The following is a 19,991-nucleotide window of genomic DNA, read 5'->3' as shown; positions in this document are numbered from 1 at the left end:
CTCCAATGATGGCAGAGCAAGGCGCTGATCTGCTTCCGTGGCTGGAGTGGCCTGAGAGTTCTCAGCTATTTTGATTTTTTTTATTTTTGAGACAGGGTTTAGCCATGTAACTCAGGCTAGTCTCAAACTCCGGATCCTCTTGCTTTCATCTCCCAAGTGCCAGAATTCTGAGTCTGTGTCACCCTGTTAGGCTGTATCTTAAAGGACTTTCTACTAAGGAAGCCTGGTCTATAAAGAACACCAAGGTTTCAGTCTCAGAAACAGGAAGAGTGGATTTATAAGGACAGGGAGAAATAAAGGGGAGGCAAACTCTGAGTCACGTCTTTGTTTAGGAGACTGGGAGACAAGAAGGAATGTGTTTAGAGCAGTGGCTTTCAAACTTCCCAATGCTGGGACCCTTTAATACAGTTCTTCATGCTGTGGAGACCTCCAACCACAAAATTAGTTTTGTTGCTATTCCATAACTGCACTTTTGCTACAGGTATGAATCATAAAGTAAATATCTGTGTTTTCTGATGGTCTTAGGTGACCCCTGGTGAAAATGTCTTTCCATCCTGCCAAAGGGGTCATGACCTACAGGTTGAAAACCACTGGTATAGGGGATTGAATGGAACAGCTAATGAGGCAGGCAGATGACCAATGAAGGATAGTACGTAAGCCACCAGTGAGGAAACCAGATTGACAACAGTCTCAAATGCTGTAAGTAGGTTAGGTTGGATAGCTGAACACTGTCAGATTCATCAATACAAAGGATATTGACAATCTTCTTACAAACTGTTGGGTAAAATGACTAGTAGTGATAAAAATCTGATTAAGTGGGAGAGTGAGAGACAGACAGACAGAGAGACACTCAAAGAACACCTTGTAAGAGAAGGGGTCCTCATTGTCTAATCTGAGGAAAGAAGGGACAAAGCCTGAGGAGTGAATTTCAACGAAGAGGAAGCAGGATTAAGGCTCAGTGGTGTGTGGGAATAAAGATGTGAGCTGGAAAGGTAGCAAGTAGGGTTGGAAAGGCCAGGCATGATGGTGCCTGCTATAATTCCATCACTTAAAAGACTGAAGCAGGAGGATCCCTGCAAGTTCAAGCCCAGCATGGTCCATAATAGTGAGTTCCTAGGCTCCCTGGGCTAGGAAATAAGATTTTGTCTCACAAAGCAAAGCAAAACAAACAAACAATAAGGTGGTCATTGCAGAGAGATCGAAGAGATGGTGAGAGATGTGAACTGGCACCTTCTCATGTAAGAGCATATGATTGGAGGGAGAAGTCATGGCTTGGAAATACAGACTAGAAGCATCATGGGCAGGATGAATGCTAGACAGAAGGAAGCCATGGAGCAGCAGAAGTCATCAGGAGAGGGACACCAGCCACCTCGTGGGTAAGAGGTACACACACGCATGAGAGCCAATAGTTCACTGCTTCTTGGCCTTTTGGATAAATCAACTGTGTCTCTAGTCTTATCACCTTGATACTTTTTATGTCCATTAGCTGGGGCGCCCAGATCAGGTGGAGTTTTGCAGCAGGAAGAAGTCTGCTCCATGAGCCAACCTCCAAGAATAGAACACCTCAAAGTTCAATTGGAAAATGAAGTCATTGAAGTTATCGAAGTCATTGGTGGGCGATTTTAGGTAAGATTGGGACACAGATTTTATTTTAAAAGATTTATTTATTATATATAAGCACACTGTGGTTGTCTTTAGACACATCATAAGAGGGCATCAGATCTGATTATAGATGGTTGTGAGCCACCATGTAGTTGCTGGGATTTGAAGTCAGGACCTCTGGAAGTGCTCTTAACTGCTGAGCCGTCTCTCCAGCCCTGGGACATAGGTTAGAGGGCACAGGGGAGGTCAGACTCTGCAGATCTGAGGGACGAGGGGAAAGTGACCACCTAAGCAGGTTTCAGAGGAAGAACAGGCTGTCAGGACAAGAAAGTGAAGGGGTCCTTCAAAGAAGGTAGAGGTAACTGTGAAGCTAAACGCTCCAGGGAAGGAGACAGGAGCAGAGTGGGGTTCAGGCTGAGTGCAACAGGACCCTGTGCCTGTCTGCCAGCCCCTGTGTGAATGTTAAGATCCTAGAACTTTTTTTTCTTCTTTTTGAGACAGGGCCTTGTGTGTCCCAATCAGTCTTGGACTCACTGTATTGTTGGAGATAAACTTCTCACTTTCCTGACTCTGTCTTCTGAGTGCTGGGATCACAGGCATGCATCACCACAACCATGAGCTACTTGGGTTCAAACCCAGGGCTTCCTGTGTGCTCCACAAGCATGCTAGTGAGCTACATCCCAAGTCCTGAGGCTTTAGGATTTCTGATTTGCTCCCTCCTGCCGCTCCTTCCCTCTGTCTTCATGGTACCATCTCTGCTGCCCATCACAAGTTCTCTTTTTGTCTGCCTGCTGTCACTTAACTGCTTTTCAACTGTCCCACTGACTGTCCTTCTCCCCTTCATTCTTTTTTCCTTCCTTGATCTTTTGCTTTCCCCTTTAATTACCTTCCTTTACTTAGAAAGCGAGGCACATAATAGCACACACATTGAGGAGGGCGGGTTGCTTTACCAGAAGTGATGAAGAACTGTGTCTGCAAAGGGACACCATGCTGTCTCCTGCCTTGGTCATCATGTCCCTGGACATTAGTGTCTTGGCCATATTGGCAAGACACATTTAAAGGAGAGAAATGCTCTTTTAGGAAACAGTGTAGCCAGGTGCCCACAATTAAGCTTTGTCTAACCAGGTCAGCACTTAAAGGGCAACCTTCCCGGTGCAGGACACAGGAGGAGGCTCCAGGAGACATTGTGTGAGAACCTGGAGGAAGGGGGCTCTCAGCAGTAGATTGCAAAAAAAATGTTGCTAGGTTGGCACAATCTATCTCAGCTCTCCTATGATGTCAGTAGAGCTTCAAAAGGTCTCATTACAGCTTGCCACTGAGTTATCATCCAAAATTTCCCAGCTAAGGAGAGATTTTGAGTAACAGGTATATCCACCTTTGCTTATATAGACCAGAATTAAGGCATATGAAAATTAGAAGAGAAAAACATACATATTTAGAAAGTACAACATTCAGGTAGGTGCAACATCGAGTTTTTATAGCTAAGGGGAGGAGAGTGGGAGCTTGGAAAGAATTATGGAGTAGTGTGAGAGCAAAGGTGCCCAGAGAATAGAGCGCACTGCACCCGGGACTCTGGGATGCCACACTGTTCTTATCATCCTCTGCCCAGATGCCTGCTTTAGCCCAGGGCACAGCAAGCATCAGTGGGCAGGAGCTCTCATAGAGAGCAGTTTCCTGTGCCAACATCTTCACCTCTGCTCCTTAATTCAGCTCATTCCATCATTGGTGGGCAGTTCTGTCTAGACTCGAGAACTAAGTGGGATCAGAGACAGAGCAGTGCAATACTTCTGAGGTCAGTCTCCATTCTTCCTTGCTGTCAGTACTCACCTGACCTGGTTTCCTAGCAGCAGCAAGAACTTGCTTACTAGAGACCTTCTATTTAATCCCCTGTCCCCAAACTCAGTTCACTTTCCATAGCCCGAGGTGTTATCTGACTTCTCCATAGAACGCATGTCCTCTAGGATGGTAAGAAGTGAGATTACTCGTAGTTAGTGTCAAGACTGAACAGAACCTCAGTATGAATGGCTGAGCAGACAGAAATGGGTTTGGCTCCTGAATTATTTTTAATCATTTAATAAATAACAATCAGGGGCCAGGGAGAAGCCAGACTAGGGGAAGGTACTTGCTGGCAAGGCTGATGAGCAGGGTTGGCTCCCTGGAACCCACAAGCTAGAAGGAGAGAACCGATTACTGCAAATTGTACTCTAACCAACCACCATGCACCCGCCATGCTTGTGCCTTGCCCTCCCCACACACAGACCACACTTGTGTGCACACACTAAACATATACACAAATAAATAAGTAATGAAATATTTTAAAAGAAATAACAATGAACATGATAAAGAAAGAAAGATTCACATTTAAACTGCAGAAATTCATAAGGTAGGAGATGAGTTTCTACCTCTTTCAATCCAGTCCCAATCACATTCTCTTCTAGAAGAAGCCATATTGACTGGTAAGCATTTCAAAGTTCACCTGTCAAGGTCTTTTGATGCTAAATAGAAATAAAATATTTTCCCTAATGGATATTATTTAAAAGAAATCGTTTTCTGGGATGGAGATGCAGCTAAGCTGAGGGGGAGTTTACCTAGCATATAGGATGCCCTGGTTTGGGTCCCCAGAACCACATCAAATCAAGAGTGGTGGTGCCTGCCTATAATCTCAATCCATAGGAGGATCACATGGGGCAGGAAGATGGGAAGTTCAAGGTCACCCTTCACTCCACAGGAATTTGGGGGTCAGCCTAAGATATGAGACTATCTGCAGCTACCCACAATGCTCAGGTCTTGTAACCCTGACTAGGATGGGTGAGGGCATGGGGAAAGAACAGAACACAGAGACAGACACATAGTAGAGCTGGGGCCAAGTGGGACTCTGCTGTCACTACAACCAAACCCTCAGTGTATCTATTAGCAAATGGGGAGGGCTTAGTAAGTGTCTGTGGGCGAGCAGTCTCAGGCTGTAATCATTCAGACAGAAGCTGTAGTGGCTAACGCTTGCACACACTGAGCAATCCCCATAAGCAACATACTCAGACTCCTGAGGAAAGCCTTTGATTTTTCTCTTGAGCTTGGGACACATGGGTAACAGCTTTGTCGATTTCAACTGACAATTTCTCACCAGTACAAATCCTCTGAATTCTCATTATAGCTTTGCCGTGTCAACTATAGACACTTATTGAAGACTCGCTCACTCACTCACTCACTCACTCACTCACTCACTCACTCACTCACTCACTCACTCACTCAGGGCTTCCTCTACCCCCTACACTCTCATTTTTAGCCACCACATCGTGTTTCATTGCGTGGGCACCGCACACCTTGTTTAAGTGATCCTGTGGTTATAGGCATGCAGGCTGCTGGAAACTTTTTCTGCTATAAACAAATGCTGCAGGCGCTTTGCTGGGCAGTATATTCATTCCAGGAGTAGAATTTTGGAAGCTAGATCCCTTCTAAATCAAGGGGCATGGCACACTAGGTGGACACTTCAAAATTTTCTTAGACACCACCAAGCTGATTGTCCCTCCAAACTGGGCACCAGTTTACACTTCTCCAATAGTGTGTGGATACTCTTCCCCCCACATCCCACTAATAATTGTTCTCCCTCTAAAGGTCTGCAAAGAAGCAGTCTGTCAGATGAAGGAAGAGCCAGATGAGGATATGTGTACACTGAATGTACCTGACACCTTGTTGAGTCCCTGGGCTTATTCTGCTGATCTTGCTGCCTAAGGCGGGGTCCCCCTTCTCTCTGGACTCTGTGGGGATCCTGGCTGAGAGACAGTTGATGAGGGGCACCAAAGCACTCTCTTTCACTCTGATTTAGAGTCTGCTTCTCAGACCGTTGCTACTCGGGATGGCGTGCTCTGATCACTGTTAAGTACTCTGTGTTTATATTCTAGCTGGATTCTAGGCATTAGAGAGGAGCACCTCTTCATTCCTGTCAGGCAGTGTTTCCAGGCATAGAGTGCTTACCTTAATCTTTAATTGCAATCAGAAAATCAAAGTCCCACTGTCACCTTAAAGGCTCACATGGATCCCAACATGCCTAAGTCGCGTGGTCTTTATTCTACCTGTGTAGCGCAGGTGGAAGGCTCCATTTCAGAACCCCTTCTGCACTGCCTTGCCCCTGATTTAAAATGAAATACTGTAAGAGAGAAAGGCACTAAAGCCTGGGCAGTGAAGCACCAATAACTTGCATGAACAGTGCTCACTTTTACTTTTAAGACCACTTAACAGACTTCATTTCTCAAGCCCAAACCACAGATTAATCTTTCCCAGCTAAGTTCTTAGAGGAGAACAGGGCCAAATTTATTCTGAGGACCTCAGGCAGTAAAAAAATAATGTGTTTTTTAATGGACAGTAAAACTCCTGAAAACAAATGAACCCACACACAGACTGGGTTTTCCCAAAGAAGACTCAAGCTTCTCTTCACTTTTTTTTGGTATGTGTCTGTGGGCACACATGTGTGAAGATGTACATGCATGTGTGCGCAGGTATGTGTACCAGAGAACAACCTCAAGTGTCACCTGTCCTCAGATGTCAAATGCCATCCACCTCATTTTTGTTCTTAAATAGAAACAGAGATGTTTATTTTTTTCTTTTATTGGATATTTTATTTATTTATGTTTCAAATGTTATTCCCTTTCCCAGTTTGCCTTCTGGAAACACTCTATCCCAACCCCCTCCCCCTGCTTCTATGAGGGTGCTCCCCAACCCACCCACCCACTCCAGCCTCCCTGCCCTGGCATTCCCCTACACTGGGGCATCCAGCCTTCACAGGACCAAGGGCCTCTCCTCCCATTGATGTCCAACAAGGCCATCCTCTGCCATATATGCAACTGGAGCCATGGGTCACTCAAGTGTACTGTTTGGTTGGTGGTTTAGTCCCTGGGAGCTCTGGGGTTCTGATTGGTTCATATTGTTGTTCTTTAGCTCCTCCATTGGAGTCCTTGTGCTCAGTCCAATGGTTGGCTGCAAGCATCCACCTCTGTATTTGTCAGGCTCTGGCAGAGCCTCTCAGGAGACAGCTATATCAGGCTTCTGTCAGTAAGCACTTCTTGCCATCCACAATAGTGTCTGGGTTTGGGAACTGTATATGGGATGGATCCCCATGTGGGGCAGTCTTTGGATGGCCTTTCCTTCAGTCTTTGCTACATACTTTGTCTCCATATTTGCTCCCGAGAGTATTTTGTTCCCCTTCTAAGAAGAACTGAAGCACCCACATGTTGGTCTTTCTTCTTCTTGAGTTTCATATGGTCTGAGAATTGTATCTTGGGTATTCTGAGCTTTTGGGCTAATATCCACTTCTCAGTGAGTGCATACCACATGTATTCCTTTATTACTGGGTTACCTCACTCAGGACGATATTTTCAAGTTCCATCCATTTTCCTAAGAATTCTATAAATTTATTGTTTTTAATAGCTGAGTAATATTCCATTGTATAAATATACCACATTTTCTGTATCCATTCTTCTGTTGAAGGATATCTGGGTTCTTTTCAGCTTCTGGCTATTATAAATAAGGCTGCTATGAACATAGTGGAACATGTGTCCTTGTTGGAGCATCTTCTGGGTATATGCCCAGGAGTGATATAGCTGGGTATATCGGGTAGTACTATGTCCAATTTTCTGAGGAACCGCCAGACTGATTTCCAGAGTGGTTGTACCAGCTTGCAATCTCACCAACAATGGAGGAGTGTTCCTCTTTCTCCATATCCTCGCCAGCATTTGCTGTCACCTGAGTTTTTGATTTTAGCCATTCTGACTGGTGTGAGGTGGAATCTCAGGGTTGTTTTGATTTGCATTTCCCTAATGATTAAGGATGTTGAACACTTATTTAGGTGCTTCTCAGCCATTTGGTATTCCTCAGTTGAGAATTCTTTGTTTAGCTCTGTACCCCATTTTTAATAGGGTTATTTGAATCTCTAGAGTCTGCCTTCTTGAGTTCTTTGTATATACTGGATATTAGTCCTCTATCAGATGTAGGATTGGTAAAGATCTTTTCCCAATCTGTTGGTTGCCATTTTGTCCTATTGACAGCGTCCTTTGACTTAAAGAAACTTTGTGGTTCTTTTGAGGGAGATTTTTATTAAGAAACAGAAAGCACCTGCAAGATTGAGAGGTGAAGGGTGACCTAAAGAAGCAAACAAACAAAAGTCTTCAAAAACTGACACATTGACACATTTTGTTCTCTCTCTCTCTCTCTCTCTCTCTCTCTCTCTCTTTCTTTCTTTCTTTCTTTCTTTCTTTCTTTCTTTCTTTCTTTCTCTCTCTCTCCCTCCCTCCTTCCCTCCCTCTCTCTTTCTTTCTTTCTTTCTTTCTTTCTTTCTTTCTTTCTTTCTTTCTTTCTTTCTCTCTCTCTCTCTCTCTCTCTCTCTCTCTCTCTCCCTCCCTCCCTCCCTCCTTCCCTCCTTCCCTCTCTCTCTCTCTCTCTTTCTTTCTTTCTTTCTTTCTTTCTTTCTTTCTTTCTTTCTTTCTCTCCTTCCTCCCCCTCTCTCTCCCTCCCTCCCTTCCTTCCTTCTTTCCTCCCTTCCTTTTTTCTTCCTTTCTTTCCTTCATTCTTTCTTTCTTTTTCTCTCTTTCTTCCTCTTCTTTTTTTCCTGAAACAGTTTCTCTGTGTAGCCCTTGCTGATCTGCTGGGACTTGCTCTGTAGATCAGGTTGGCCTTGAAGGCTCAGAGATCCCCTGTTTTTGCTTTCAGAGTGCTGGGATTAAAGGTGTGCACCACCAGCATCCAGCAGATACTTTATTTCGGACAGGATCTCTCACTTGCCTAGAGCTCACCAGGTAGGTTAGGTTGTTTGGCCAGTGAGTTCCAGGGGTCCCATCTTCCCATCTTCCCAGGGCTTGGACCATCTCCTCTCTCTCTCTCTCTCTCTCTCTCTCTCTCTCTCTCTCTCTCTCTCTCTCTCTCTCTTGTTTTAATTATGACAGAGTGTTTTAGGTAGGTTCGGGGGATCCTCATGCTCATGATGCAAGCACTTTATCAACTGAGTTATCTCCCCAGCCTGTTTCTTCTTTACTGTTTCACCTTTATCTCTTTAAAGGTATTTAATATGTATGTGTATGTGCATATGTGTGCGTGTGAACATGTGTGGTGTGTATATATGTGTGTGTGGTGTGTATGTCTAGGTTTATATGTATGTTATGTATGTGTGTGTGTAGTGTTTGCATGTGTGTGTGCGTCCTCAATAAATTGGCTCCCTGGAGATGGAGTTACAGACAGGTGTGAGCTGCCTAAGGTCCTCTGCAAGACCAGCAAGCAGTTTTAATCAATGAAACTTCTCTTCAGTCCTCCTCTTTGCTTCTCAAAACAAGGAATATTTTCTTCTTTATAAAGTTGGCACATTGACAGTACAACTGAGAAGACCAAGACTAGGTTTCATGGTTCATAGTCTAAGCTCAGCACTCAGTAGGTGAGGCAGGAAGATCAAGAACTGGTTACACTGGACTGCACAGTGAAACTCTGACTCAAAATAAATGAATAAGCAACCAGAAAAAATTTAAAATACAAAACAATATGGCAGAGGATGTTTGTGGGAGTTTTGTTTGTTTGTTTTGTTTTGTTTTGTTTTCTTTTTGAGACAGTGTTTCACTGTGTAATTCTGGCTGAACTGGAACTTGCTATGAGGTGCCCTCCCAACTTACTTAGATCTCCTGCCTCTGCCTTAAAAGTACTGGGATTAAAGGATGAACCACCATACCCAGCTTTGGAAGGATTGTTTGTTTGTTTGTTGAGACAAATTTCTCTGTGCAGTCCTGACTGTCCTGGAACTTGCTCTGTAGACCAGGCTGACCTTGAACTCATAGAGATCTGTCTGCCTCTGCCTCAGGAGTGCTGGAATTAAAGGAGTGTACCACCACCATCCAGAGTGTGGAGGAAGTATTTAAACACATAATCTGTGAAATACCGCAAACCAGAAAGAGATTACATTAACATTTTGATCTCAGATTACATCTGAAATCCCAGCACTTGAAAGGACTGGAAAGAAGCATGCAAAGTTCAAGGCCAGCTTGGGCTACATGACAAAGCTGTCTCACACAAAATAAACCATCAAGCAAACAAACAAACTCAAAACACAGACAGACAGGCAGACAGACGGATGACTGATTTTTTTTTTTGTCTGAGACAGGGTTTCACTATGTAATCCTAGTTGTTCCAGAACTCTCTGTTAAGAATAGGTTGACCTCAATAAATGAAATTATTGTCACTTACATCTTCCTTCCAAACTATTTATTTATTTACTTATTGAATGTGTATGTATGTGCACCTGAGTATTTGTGCACCATGTGTATCTGAGAGCCTGAGGAGGTCAGAAGCATCAAGTTCCCTGGAACTGGAGTTACAGGCATTTATGATATGCTATATGGAACTGGTAAACAAACCTGAGTCTTTTGCAAGAGCAACAAGAGCTCTTAGCTCTTAACTGCTGAGCCATCTGATATACATATATATATATTATATATCTGATATATATTATACATGTGTATTCTATGTGTGTATAGTACATACATATACATGTATACATATAGATGTATGTGTGTGTGTATGTATGTATGTATGCATGTATGTATGTATGTATGCATGCTTGTTCTGAGTACTGAAGCAAGGTCCTTGTGCATGCAGGCAAGTTCCCTGGGTTCACCCTGAGCTCAACGTTCTTGTACTATTGATGCACAGATTATTCTGTGGTTCCTTATAATTTAATACTCAGTCTTCTTGCTAGGGGACAGATAGGCTCTTTCTAATTCTTTTACATGCAATTGCAACCAGTATTGCTGAGGTCATCCTTAGAGCCACAGTGAAATGTATATCTCAAAGGATAGCAAGTGTATTGAAGGGCTTTGCCCTCTATTTTATGCAGTTTAATTTTTTCTCAGTGTCTTGCTGTGTTGCCCAGGCTAGCTTTACATCCCTGGGCTAAGTGATTTTTCTGTCTCCATTTCTGCAGTATCGGGGATTATAGGTTTGTGCCCCTGCAAAACTCAGCTCTTAGAATATTCTAGAAAGGCAGAGATTTGTAATTCCTCAGCATATTAGGACAGTGTCTATTTTCCCAGTGAAAGTAGACATTGACATTAATGTTTACCGTCACCATTGTGATCAGCACAGAGTCTCTGTTCTAATTTGCATTTTTATTAATAAAGTTTAACCCCTTTATCATATACTTAACAGTTCTCTGCTCATTAAAATGGAGATTTTTATTAATTACTTATAACAACCAAGAGGCTACAGAGAGAGCTAAGTGGGTAGCGATCCCTAGTACCCATGTGTGGGGTTAGTTTTGCTTTTGATTTATTGTCCATTTGACACAAGCTGGAGTCATCTAAGAAGAAGAATGCCAATGGAGGAGTTCCCTCCATCATATTGCTGGATAGGCAAGTCTGTGGGGCATCTTCTTGATTAGTCATAGATGTGAGAGGGTCCAGCCCACTCTGGTCTTGGAAAAGTGGTCCTGTGTTGTATACAAAAGGTAGCTGAGAAAGCCAGGTAGGGCAAGCTAATAGGCAGTGTTCTTCCATAGCTTCTGCTTCATTTCCTACCTTGAGCATTTGCTCTGATGTCCCTCAGTGATGGGCTGTTATCTGGAACTGTGAAGATGAACGATACCCTTTCTTCCTCCATTTGCTTTTGGCCATGGTGTTTTTCACAGCAATAGAAAGCAAACGAGGACATCATGTAAAAACCCTGAGTATGCTGGCATGCTTGTGTCCATGGTGGTGAGGCAGAGACAGGTGCATAGTCCAAGACTTGATAGCCAGTCAGCCTGGCTTACTGGTAAGTTAAAAGGCTGGTGAGATATGCTCCTCCCCCACCCCACCCCCTCCCTCACACACACACACACACTCACACACACACACAAAGGAAGAAGAAAAAGAAAAAAAAGAAAGAAGGAAAGAACAATAGAGGCCAAGGAATGGCATATGAGGAACACATATGAACACAAACACATGGGAGCTAGAGACATGGTTCAGTGGTTAAGAGCTCTGGCTGCCGTTCCAAAGGGCCGGGGTTCAATTTCCCAGCACCCACATGACAGCTCACAACTGTCTGTAACTTCAGTTCCAGAAGACCTGTCACTCCGACAGAGACATATGTGCAGGCAAAGTACACATAAAAATATCTTTAAAAAAATGATACCCACACATAAACACACAGAAAGAGTAACAAGCAGGGGTGTTCGTGTGCCTTAGTAGGAGAGCGCATGCCTCGTCAAAGTTCTCAAGTATGCAAAAAGGAATGAGAAGAGAAAGGAAGAGGACATCAGTGATTTGTCATGACATTTTCATAGACACTTCTCAAATGAAGACATACAATGGGTCAGCAGGCATGTGAAACAGTGCTCAACATCCCTGACCATCAAAATCAAAAGCACGGTGAGATGTGATCTCATCTGTCAGCACTGTTATCAGTACAATAGGAGCTACCCACGCTGGTGGAGCTAGGGAGAAATGAGCTCCAATGTGCGAGGTTTTGTGTTGTAGGTGTATGGAAAACACAGTGGAGTTTCCACAAACAAACAAACAAAAACAAAACAAAACAAAAGAAAACGAAATAAAACCAAAACCCCCAAACCAAAACAATAACAACAACAACAACAACAACAAAGCCAAACCAAACCCAAACTAAAAAGAGTCTCCTTATGCTCCTACCACTGAGTATGTAGCCAAAGGAAATGAACTCAGGATATTTAAGAATCATCTTTACTTCCCTGTTTACTGCAGTGCAATTGACAAGAACCAAGAGTTGGAATTGGCCTAATTGGTGAGTGGATAAAGAAAAGGTGAGGTGTGAGTGCACCTACACACACACACACACACACACACACACACACACACACACACACAGACAGAGAGAGAGAGACAGAGACAGAGACAGAGAGAGGGAGAGACAGAGAGAGGGAGAGAGACAGAGAGGGAGAGACAGACAGAGAGAGAGACAGAGAGAATGAGACACAGAGAGGGAGAGAGAGAGACAGAGAGAGAGACACACACACAGAGGGAGAGAGAGAGACAGAGACAGAGAGACAGAGACACACACTGGAACACAATTCAGCCACAAAGCAGGTTGAAATCCTGTTGTATACCATGAGTTGGTTGGATCTGGAGGATATTCTGAAAACAGAAAACAGCGAGGCAGACACAGGATGACAAAGCACAGACGGTCTGCCTCATCTGTGAAAAATGAACAGAGTAGAAAGTGGTTCACAGAGACTGGGGAGGGGAAGGGCTTGAGGAGGGAGTGGGCGGAGGACGGCCAAGGGCATAGAGTCATGGTTAGGAAGAGTAATGTCTCGGTTCTCCCGCACAGTAGAGGGAGCACAGCCAGCATCGCTCTGTACCTTGAGTGGCCAGAAGAAAGGGTTTTAAATGCTTACTCTACAGAGAAGATGCAGGAGTGATGGACACGCTGATTGTTTTGATTTGATCATTGAACAAAGTATCCATTGAGTCAAACACCCCATAAATATGTAGAATTATTGCATGTATCTGTGGTCAAAACAATAACTACTTAACTATCACATACACATCCTATATATTTTCCAGTTAATTTTTAGATATGTTCATATCTGAATGAGTAGTAAGGATTGAACACAGCCTTGTGCATGCTAGTCTATGTTGGAGCTCTAATTTTTTTTAAAACCTTTTGTTTTGGGGCTGGAGAGATGGCTCAGCAGTTAAGAGCACTGACTGCTCTTCTGGAGATCCTGAGTTCAAATCCCAGCAACCACATGGTGGCTCACAACTATCTGTAACAGGACCTGATTCCCTCTTCTGGTGTCTGAAGACAACTACAGTGTATTGACATATAACAAATAAAACAAATCTTTATTTAAAAAAAAAACCTTTTGTTTTGCATTTTTGAGACAGAGGCTCAATCCGTAGCCCCAGCTGGCTCAAACTGACTACATAGACCAAGCTGACCTTGCACTCCTAGGGACCCTCCTGCCCTGGCTTCCTGAGTACTTGGACTAAAGGGGTGTGGTGCTACACCTGGCCTGTTTTTAATTTTGATTATGCTTAGCCAATCATGTTTTTAGATTTAGTTGAAAATTTAAAAGTGCACTTTGGAAGGGAAAAATGATACATGTGCCACGATAACAAGAAACTTTGATAAAGTTAACTTGGGAGCAGGTGGCAAAGTGGGACAGAAGGCATCTTTGGTCAAGGGTGCAAAAGTATCTGCTTGGCAGTTCTCCAAGCCAGCGGCATTTTCCAGAAGCCAGAAAAAAAAAAAAGCTAAGACCAAGCATCTAAGGACAGCACAGCCATCCCCCCTGCTTCTGTCTCAGCTTTGTGCATTTCTTGGGCCTCTGAAGAGAGAGGTTTGTGTGACTATATGACTGGAACTCAGTGAGGTGGTAAACTGGGAGTTCAAGGCTAGCTTGGTCTACACAGTGAGTTCCAGAACATAGTGAAACCTTATCTCAAATAACAACAAAACAAAACATTCCCCTCAAAAGTAAGTCCAGTTATGACTGCATAGACGTGCCCCCCCCCCATGATTTGGTCTCTTCTTTCAGCCTTGTGAAGACCTCAGTCTTCAAAACTGCCTAAAGATGAAACATGTGATTCTTTGCATATGACATTGACCTAGATTTAGCATTTCTCGGCAGTTAAAGGTTAAAGACAAGAAGCGAAACTAAAAATAAAACAACTTCAGTCAACGCTAGACTTTGGTGTGCTGACTCAAAGCACTTAACAAATGGTGTTGACCGAATAGGAAATTTGTGTGCATTTGGCCTCAAATTGCTTTCAAAATTATGTAGAAGTTCTATTGCCTACCTAAAAGAATGTTCTATCCTCAAATATCCTGACAATTTTGTTTTGAGAGGTGAATAAACACCATGTAAATTGGGGGACTATTTATCAGGCACCAGATACTGCTCTTAGTGACTTATAAATACACATATTTATTCAAATTTTTATTTTTATTAAGTCAAAGCAATTATTTCCTAGGAGTTTGGTATACACTCATGTATATACATATACTTTTATAATTTGCCTAATGTTCTACTCAAAGACCAAACAAAAGAAGGCTTAGGGTGAGCCAGAAATCCCAAATCAGAATAGGAATGGTTCTTTGCACAGAGACCTCCACATCTTAGGAGGTGCGCATAAGGCATGGAGGATCCACAATAACCATGTGTAACACACACACACACACACACACACACACACACACACACACACACACATATGATATATATACCAAAGCAGGCATGTGGTCTTCCTTCTCAATCTTATGGAATTAAGGAAAAACCTAGGCTTAAGAAAGCGATTGCTGGGGTTGGAGAGAAGGCTCAGTGATTAAGAGCATGGATGGACTCTTGAAGAGGACAAAAGTTTGATTCCCAGCACCCACATCAAACAGCTTAAAACCACCTATACTTCTGCAACAATGGATTCTGATGCCTCTGGCCTCTAAGAGCGCCTGCACTCATGTGCACATACCCACACAGACACATAAGTAAAAATAAAAACAAATCATATGTACATCATGCAGTGAAAGATGTCTCCTTCCCTTTCCCGAGCCTCCCCCTCCTCAAAGGCATCCATCACTGACTTACATGTCTACCTAGAAACACTTGATATGCTCACACAATGTTGCTCTCTGCCTTCCTCCCTGCTCTTTTTATCAGGGAAGTGGAAACATAACATGCAGTGAACATTGTATCTTGTGGTTCTTTTCTCACTTCATACTGTGTCTTGGGGATGCATTGTTCCATTATATCCTTCTGATGTATCAAATACACAATGCATTGATTCAGTTAGAAATGGGCTTCTTAGAGCCAGCAAGCTGGCTCATCCAGGAAAAGCCCTTGCCATGCAAGCCAGATGAGCTGAGTCTGATCTTCTGAACCCATGGTGGAATGAGAGAATAGACTCTTGAAAGTTAACATTTGACCTCCACATATGTGCTGTGGTGTATGACCACACACAACCACAACAACAATAATTAACTTAAAAAAAAACCCAACAACAAAATCCGATTTTTTCCTATTATAAACCAAAATGGCTACTGAGTATAGTGCTGTACACCATTATTACTAGCACTGAGGAGGCAGAGGGCAGGGGGCAGGAGCGATTTGTGAGTTCAAGGCCAGAATGGTATACATAGAAAGTTCCCAGCTACCTAGTTAGACCTTATCTCAAAAAACAAAACCAAGATAAAATAAAGTGTCTGGGACTGTTATTAAATACACATCATTTTGTGTGCATGTGGGTGCATTTGCAGAGCAAATTGTGGTAAGTAAACTTTCTGGATCAAAGGGCTCATGCACTTTTAATCCTGAAAGAAAGCAGAGATGAGATTCAACACAACTATTTAGCAAGCTCTTGTTTAACAAAATTACTCTGTTAAATACAGCAACAGTGTCTAGGTTGAATGGATACAGCAACAGTGTCTAGGTTGAATGGATATAGCAACAGTGTTTAGGTTAAAAGGGATACCAAAGTTTCTTTCTTGCAGTGTCTCAACTCAGTCCACATTACAAATGTCTGGAGTTTATGGGAAGTGATCAGTTTTGGTGAGATATGAGGACCACCTTCACAATGTAGAAGTCCATCCACAGAAACCTATAGCTCCTGACACTTTAGTCATTTTTCCCCCAACCCATCAATACTAACTCCAACTAAGACAGTCCTTGTTCATCTTTATGGTCTGCTTTCAAACCTTTTCAGCTTCCTTCCATTTTACAGCTCAGTTTTGCTAATCACATCTGAAGTGGCTGCATACCAGATCGGTGAGCGCTGGACTACAATTTGTCTGTTTACTTCAGGTTACTTCTAATTTTGCTGTTATAGAAAAGCGTCTTTTAAACCAGCGAGACTGAATAAAACAGCCACAGTTTCTTCTTCCTTACTTAACAAGGTAAGTTACTCCAGTGCACAACTCTCTGGTAACAGGAAACCAGTTTCTCTTTTGTAGGAGGAGTAAAACAAAGCCCTCACTGATTACTTGTCTTGTTACTGAGACAAATACCCATACAGAAGCAGCTTAATCAAGAAAGAACTTATCTTGACTTACTGTTCCAGGCTACAGTCCATCATGGCAGGACAGTTATGGCAGCAGCAGTGTGACAGCTGCTTTTCGGGCATCCCCAGTCAGGAAGCAGAGAGAGAAAAATGGTGGCTCTCAGCTCCATTTCTTCTTTTTCATTCAGTCTGAGACCCCAGTACCTGGTATGTTACTGTCAATATTTAGGGCGGTTCTTCCCAACTAATCAACTCAATAATCTCCTAACAGACCTCCCCAGAGCTTTGTCTCCTAGGTGGTTCCAGACAGGCTTTCTCTGTGTAGCCCTGGCTGTCCTGGAATTCAGTCTGTAGCCCAGGCTGGCCTTGAACTGAGAAATCCGCCTGCCTCTGCCTCCCAAAACCTATTTTAATAAGGGTTCTTGCATGTTTTAATCTCCCTTCTAGCCCACTACCCACCAGAGGTAGTGGAAGGGAATGGTTAATAGGACAAAGGAGGATATGGACCTGTTTAGAAACAGTTCTTTGGAGCAAATCCAATCTGTGTTGTCAGGATATCAGCAGCTCAGTTCACACAAATCAGCACCATTAGCTCCATCCACGAGCATCATTCACAAATTGGCAATGGTAGTTCAATCCAGAAGAAACCCCAAGGCTCAGCCAATTGGCCAGAGTATGTGGAAGTGACAAGAAGTCACTGGAACACCAGCAGTTCTTTGCTGGCATTTCTATGAAATCATGCCAAAGGATTCCCAGCAAAGAATGGCAAGGTGAATCAATACAACGAAGTGTCATCAGTGAAGACCAGCATCAGCAAAGCCCAAGGATGACGAGCGAAGAATGGCAAGGCGTACCAATACCACAAAGCATCATTCACTGTCTGTTGGGTTATACTTATACCCTTTCCAGACATCACATGCTCTCTTAAGCATCTGCTCTAGCAAACATCACATGCCCCCTTTTTGAGGCTGCTTCCAGAAAAACACCACTCGTCTGTTCTCAGCAAAACATTCTCTCATGTGTCTGCTTCAGCAAAAACATCTTCTCACAAGGAAGCTTCCAGAAAAACATCACGTGACACAGCTGAGACTCCAAAGACAGAATCCATTACTATGTATAATTAATACATACTCCTGAAATAAATGAAAGAATTTCAGGGAGAGAGGAGAATGTGTGGGTCTCTTTCACTAGGACTTAGTGGATATTTGTGGTCGGCTGGGAGAATCACAGTGGACCTTGGGCTCTCTAGTAAAAGCTGAGGTCTGTGTAATGACTCCCATCACTGGTTGGTTCCAAGACGTCAGTAGGGGCACAGCTCCACACCACTAGCCTTAATATATTTGGTAGAAAGGAGAAGGGAGCTTAAATTGAAAGGTTCTTGTTAGATTCAATATTAAAGAGGTGTCCCAGGAAAACTCATTTTGAACAAGTTTTTTGTTTGTTTGTGTGTTTGTTTGTTTTGTTTTGTTTTTTGTTTTCTGAGATAGGGTCTCACTATGTAGCTCTGGCTGGCCCGGAATTCACTATTGAGCACATAGAGATCCACCTGCCTCTGCCTCCTAAATGCTGGGATTAAAGGCATGCACCATTGCACTTAGCCCGTGATGTAATGGTTACGGGCCAGGTCTTGTGCAGCAGGTAGCCACGGATGCTGTGATTTTATGAGTGGGACAGTGCCTTACAGCCATTCTCCCAATCTTCTGGCTCTTCCATTCATTGTGCCCCCTCCCTTACGTTTTCTGACCCTTAGAGGAAGTGTTATATTCCATTTAATGCTATACATATAGTATCAGGTTTTTTTTTTCTTGTTTCTCAAGACTTACACAAATGAAATTCAGAAAACTCAGTGATTTTCTTTGGGGGGGGGTGTGATAGTCTATTGTCCTATACAGTGGGACATAATGTTCTTGTTTGTTTGGAAGAATGACTGATGAGCAAGCTGTGTCTCCGAGTCTGCATGTTCAGTAGCAGAAAGAGAAACATCCCATTCCTTTTATAGAAAAGCAATCCTCCTGAGGTTGTCCCTTAAAAGCTGTTTTGATCCACGCATATTGTGGCTGCCAAATTCTTCAACTCCCAAACTACCATTATGCATTTTCTCCTGGACAGGGCATTTTAGGATCATCCCAGCTGACCCCATAATAAGGCCATTTATTTCTCCCTGAGATGGAAGATTCATTTATTTTTCTCCTTGTTTCTCCTTGGCAATTATCTCTCTTACTACCCATAATCTGCCCAATCTTTTTCAATAACATCCTGTGATTAAAGCCAATTGGCTCATGTTGAAAGCTAGAACATTAGTTAACCAGGCACAGAAATGTCACCCTTGGATTAAAGCAAACCGGCTTCCAGAGGGCTGGTGCCTGAGAGGTCTCGGATGGGAGAGAGTGAAGGCTGACCTGACACTAAAATTTAGTTTTGTTGGAAAAAAAAGCACATGCTCAAAATAGGGTCTGAGGAACATATGGCAATTCCTTATGGCAGACCAAAGGACAGATTTGCCTGCAAATGAGGTCAAAAGACATCTTGTTCATTTTCAGATATCGTCTCAATTATTACACTGGGTGGCATTTCAGAAGATGCTTCAAAAGAAGAATCAGGGGGTCTCAATAACAGCAATAACGGAAGTAGCAGCTGCCAATCAAAGGCAAACACTTGCATTTATCAGCTTGCATTGCTCTTTTCATAACGGCTAAGTATGGGCGTTATTATTTCAAATATAAGCAAGGCTTTATTATTTAGTGTAGCCATTCTAACATTTAATTTAATTTTAATATCTTACATGTGTAAGTGTTTATATATATGCATGTGTACCATGTGTGTGCCTGGTGTCCACAAAGATCAGAAATAGGCATTGGATCCCCTGGACTGGAGTTAGAGATAGTTGTGAGCCTTCATGTGGATGCTGGAAATGGAACCCAGGTTTTCTGCAAGGGGAAGAAATGCTCTTACCTACTGAGATAATCATCAGCCCTCAAAATATTTCCCTCTCTCTCTCTCTTGCTTGTTTTTGTTTGTCTGTTTGTTTAGTTTTTTTTTTATTGTATATTTTATTTATTTACGTTTCAAATGTTGCCCCCTTTTGCATTCCCCTCCACAAGCCCCCCACACCCCTTGTTTAGTTTTTTTATTTTTATTTTTGTTTTTGGAGAAAGAGTCTCATCGTATAACACTGGCTGGTTAGCACTTAACTTTATAGACCAGGCTGGTCTCAAATTCATAGAGATCTGCCTGCCTCTGTCTCCTGAGCGCTGGGATTAAAGGCGTGAACCACTACACCAGGGTCTAGAACTATAGACATTTTATGGAGAGGTAAAATGATTTACCAGAATTACCCAGATAGTAATTAACAGAGTAAGACCTGTGTGTGTGTATGTGTGTGTGTGTGTGTGTGTGTGTGTGTGTGTGTGT

General features: G+C 42.9%; 1 long non-coding RNA gene across 1 annotated transcript in view; it reads left to right on the top strand.

Moving 5' to 3' along the window:
• Positions 1-19,991, top strand: part of LOC110310412 — a 72,111-nt gene that overhangs the window by 16,794 nt on the left and 35,326 nt on the right. Inside the window, exon 2 of the long non-coding RNA XR_002379837.1 lies at positions 1,487-1,626. This is a non-coding gene — a long non-coding RNA (uncharacterized LOC110310412). The remainder of the gene's footprint in view (positions 1-1,486; positions 1,627-19,991) is intronic.

Source organism: Mus caroli, chromosome 2, assembly GCF_900094665.2.
Source record: "Mus caroli chromosome 2, CAROLI_EIJ_v1.1, whole genome shotgun sequence".
Classification (NCBI taxonomy): Eukaryota; Metazoa; Chordata; class Mammalia; order Rodentia; family Muridae; genus Mus; species Mus caroli.
Note: the sequence above shows the minus strand (reverse complement) of the source record. Positions and strands in the feature narration are given on the sequence as shown.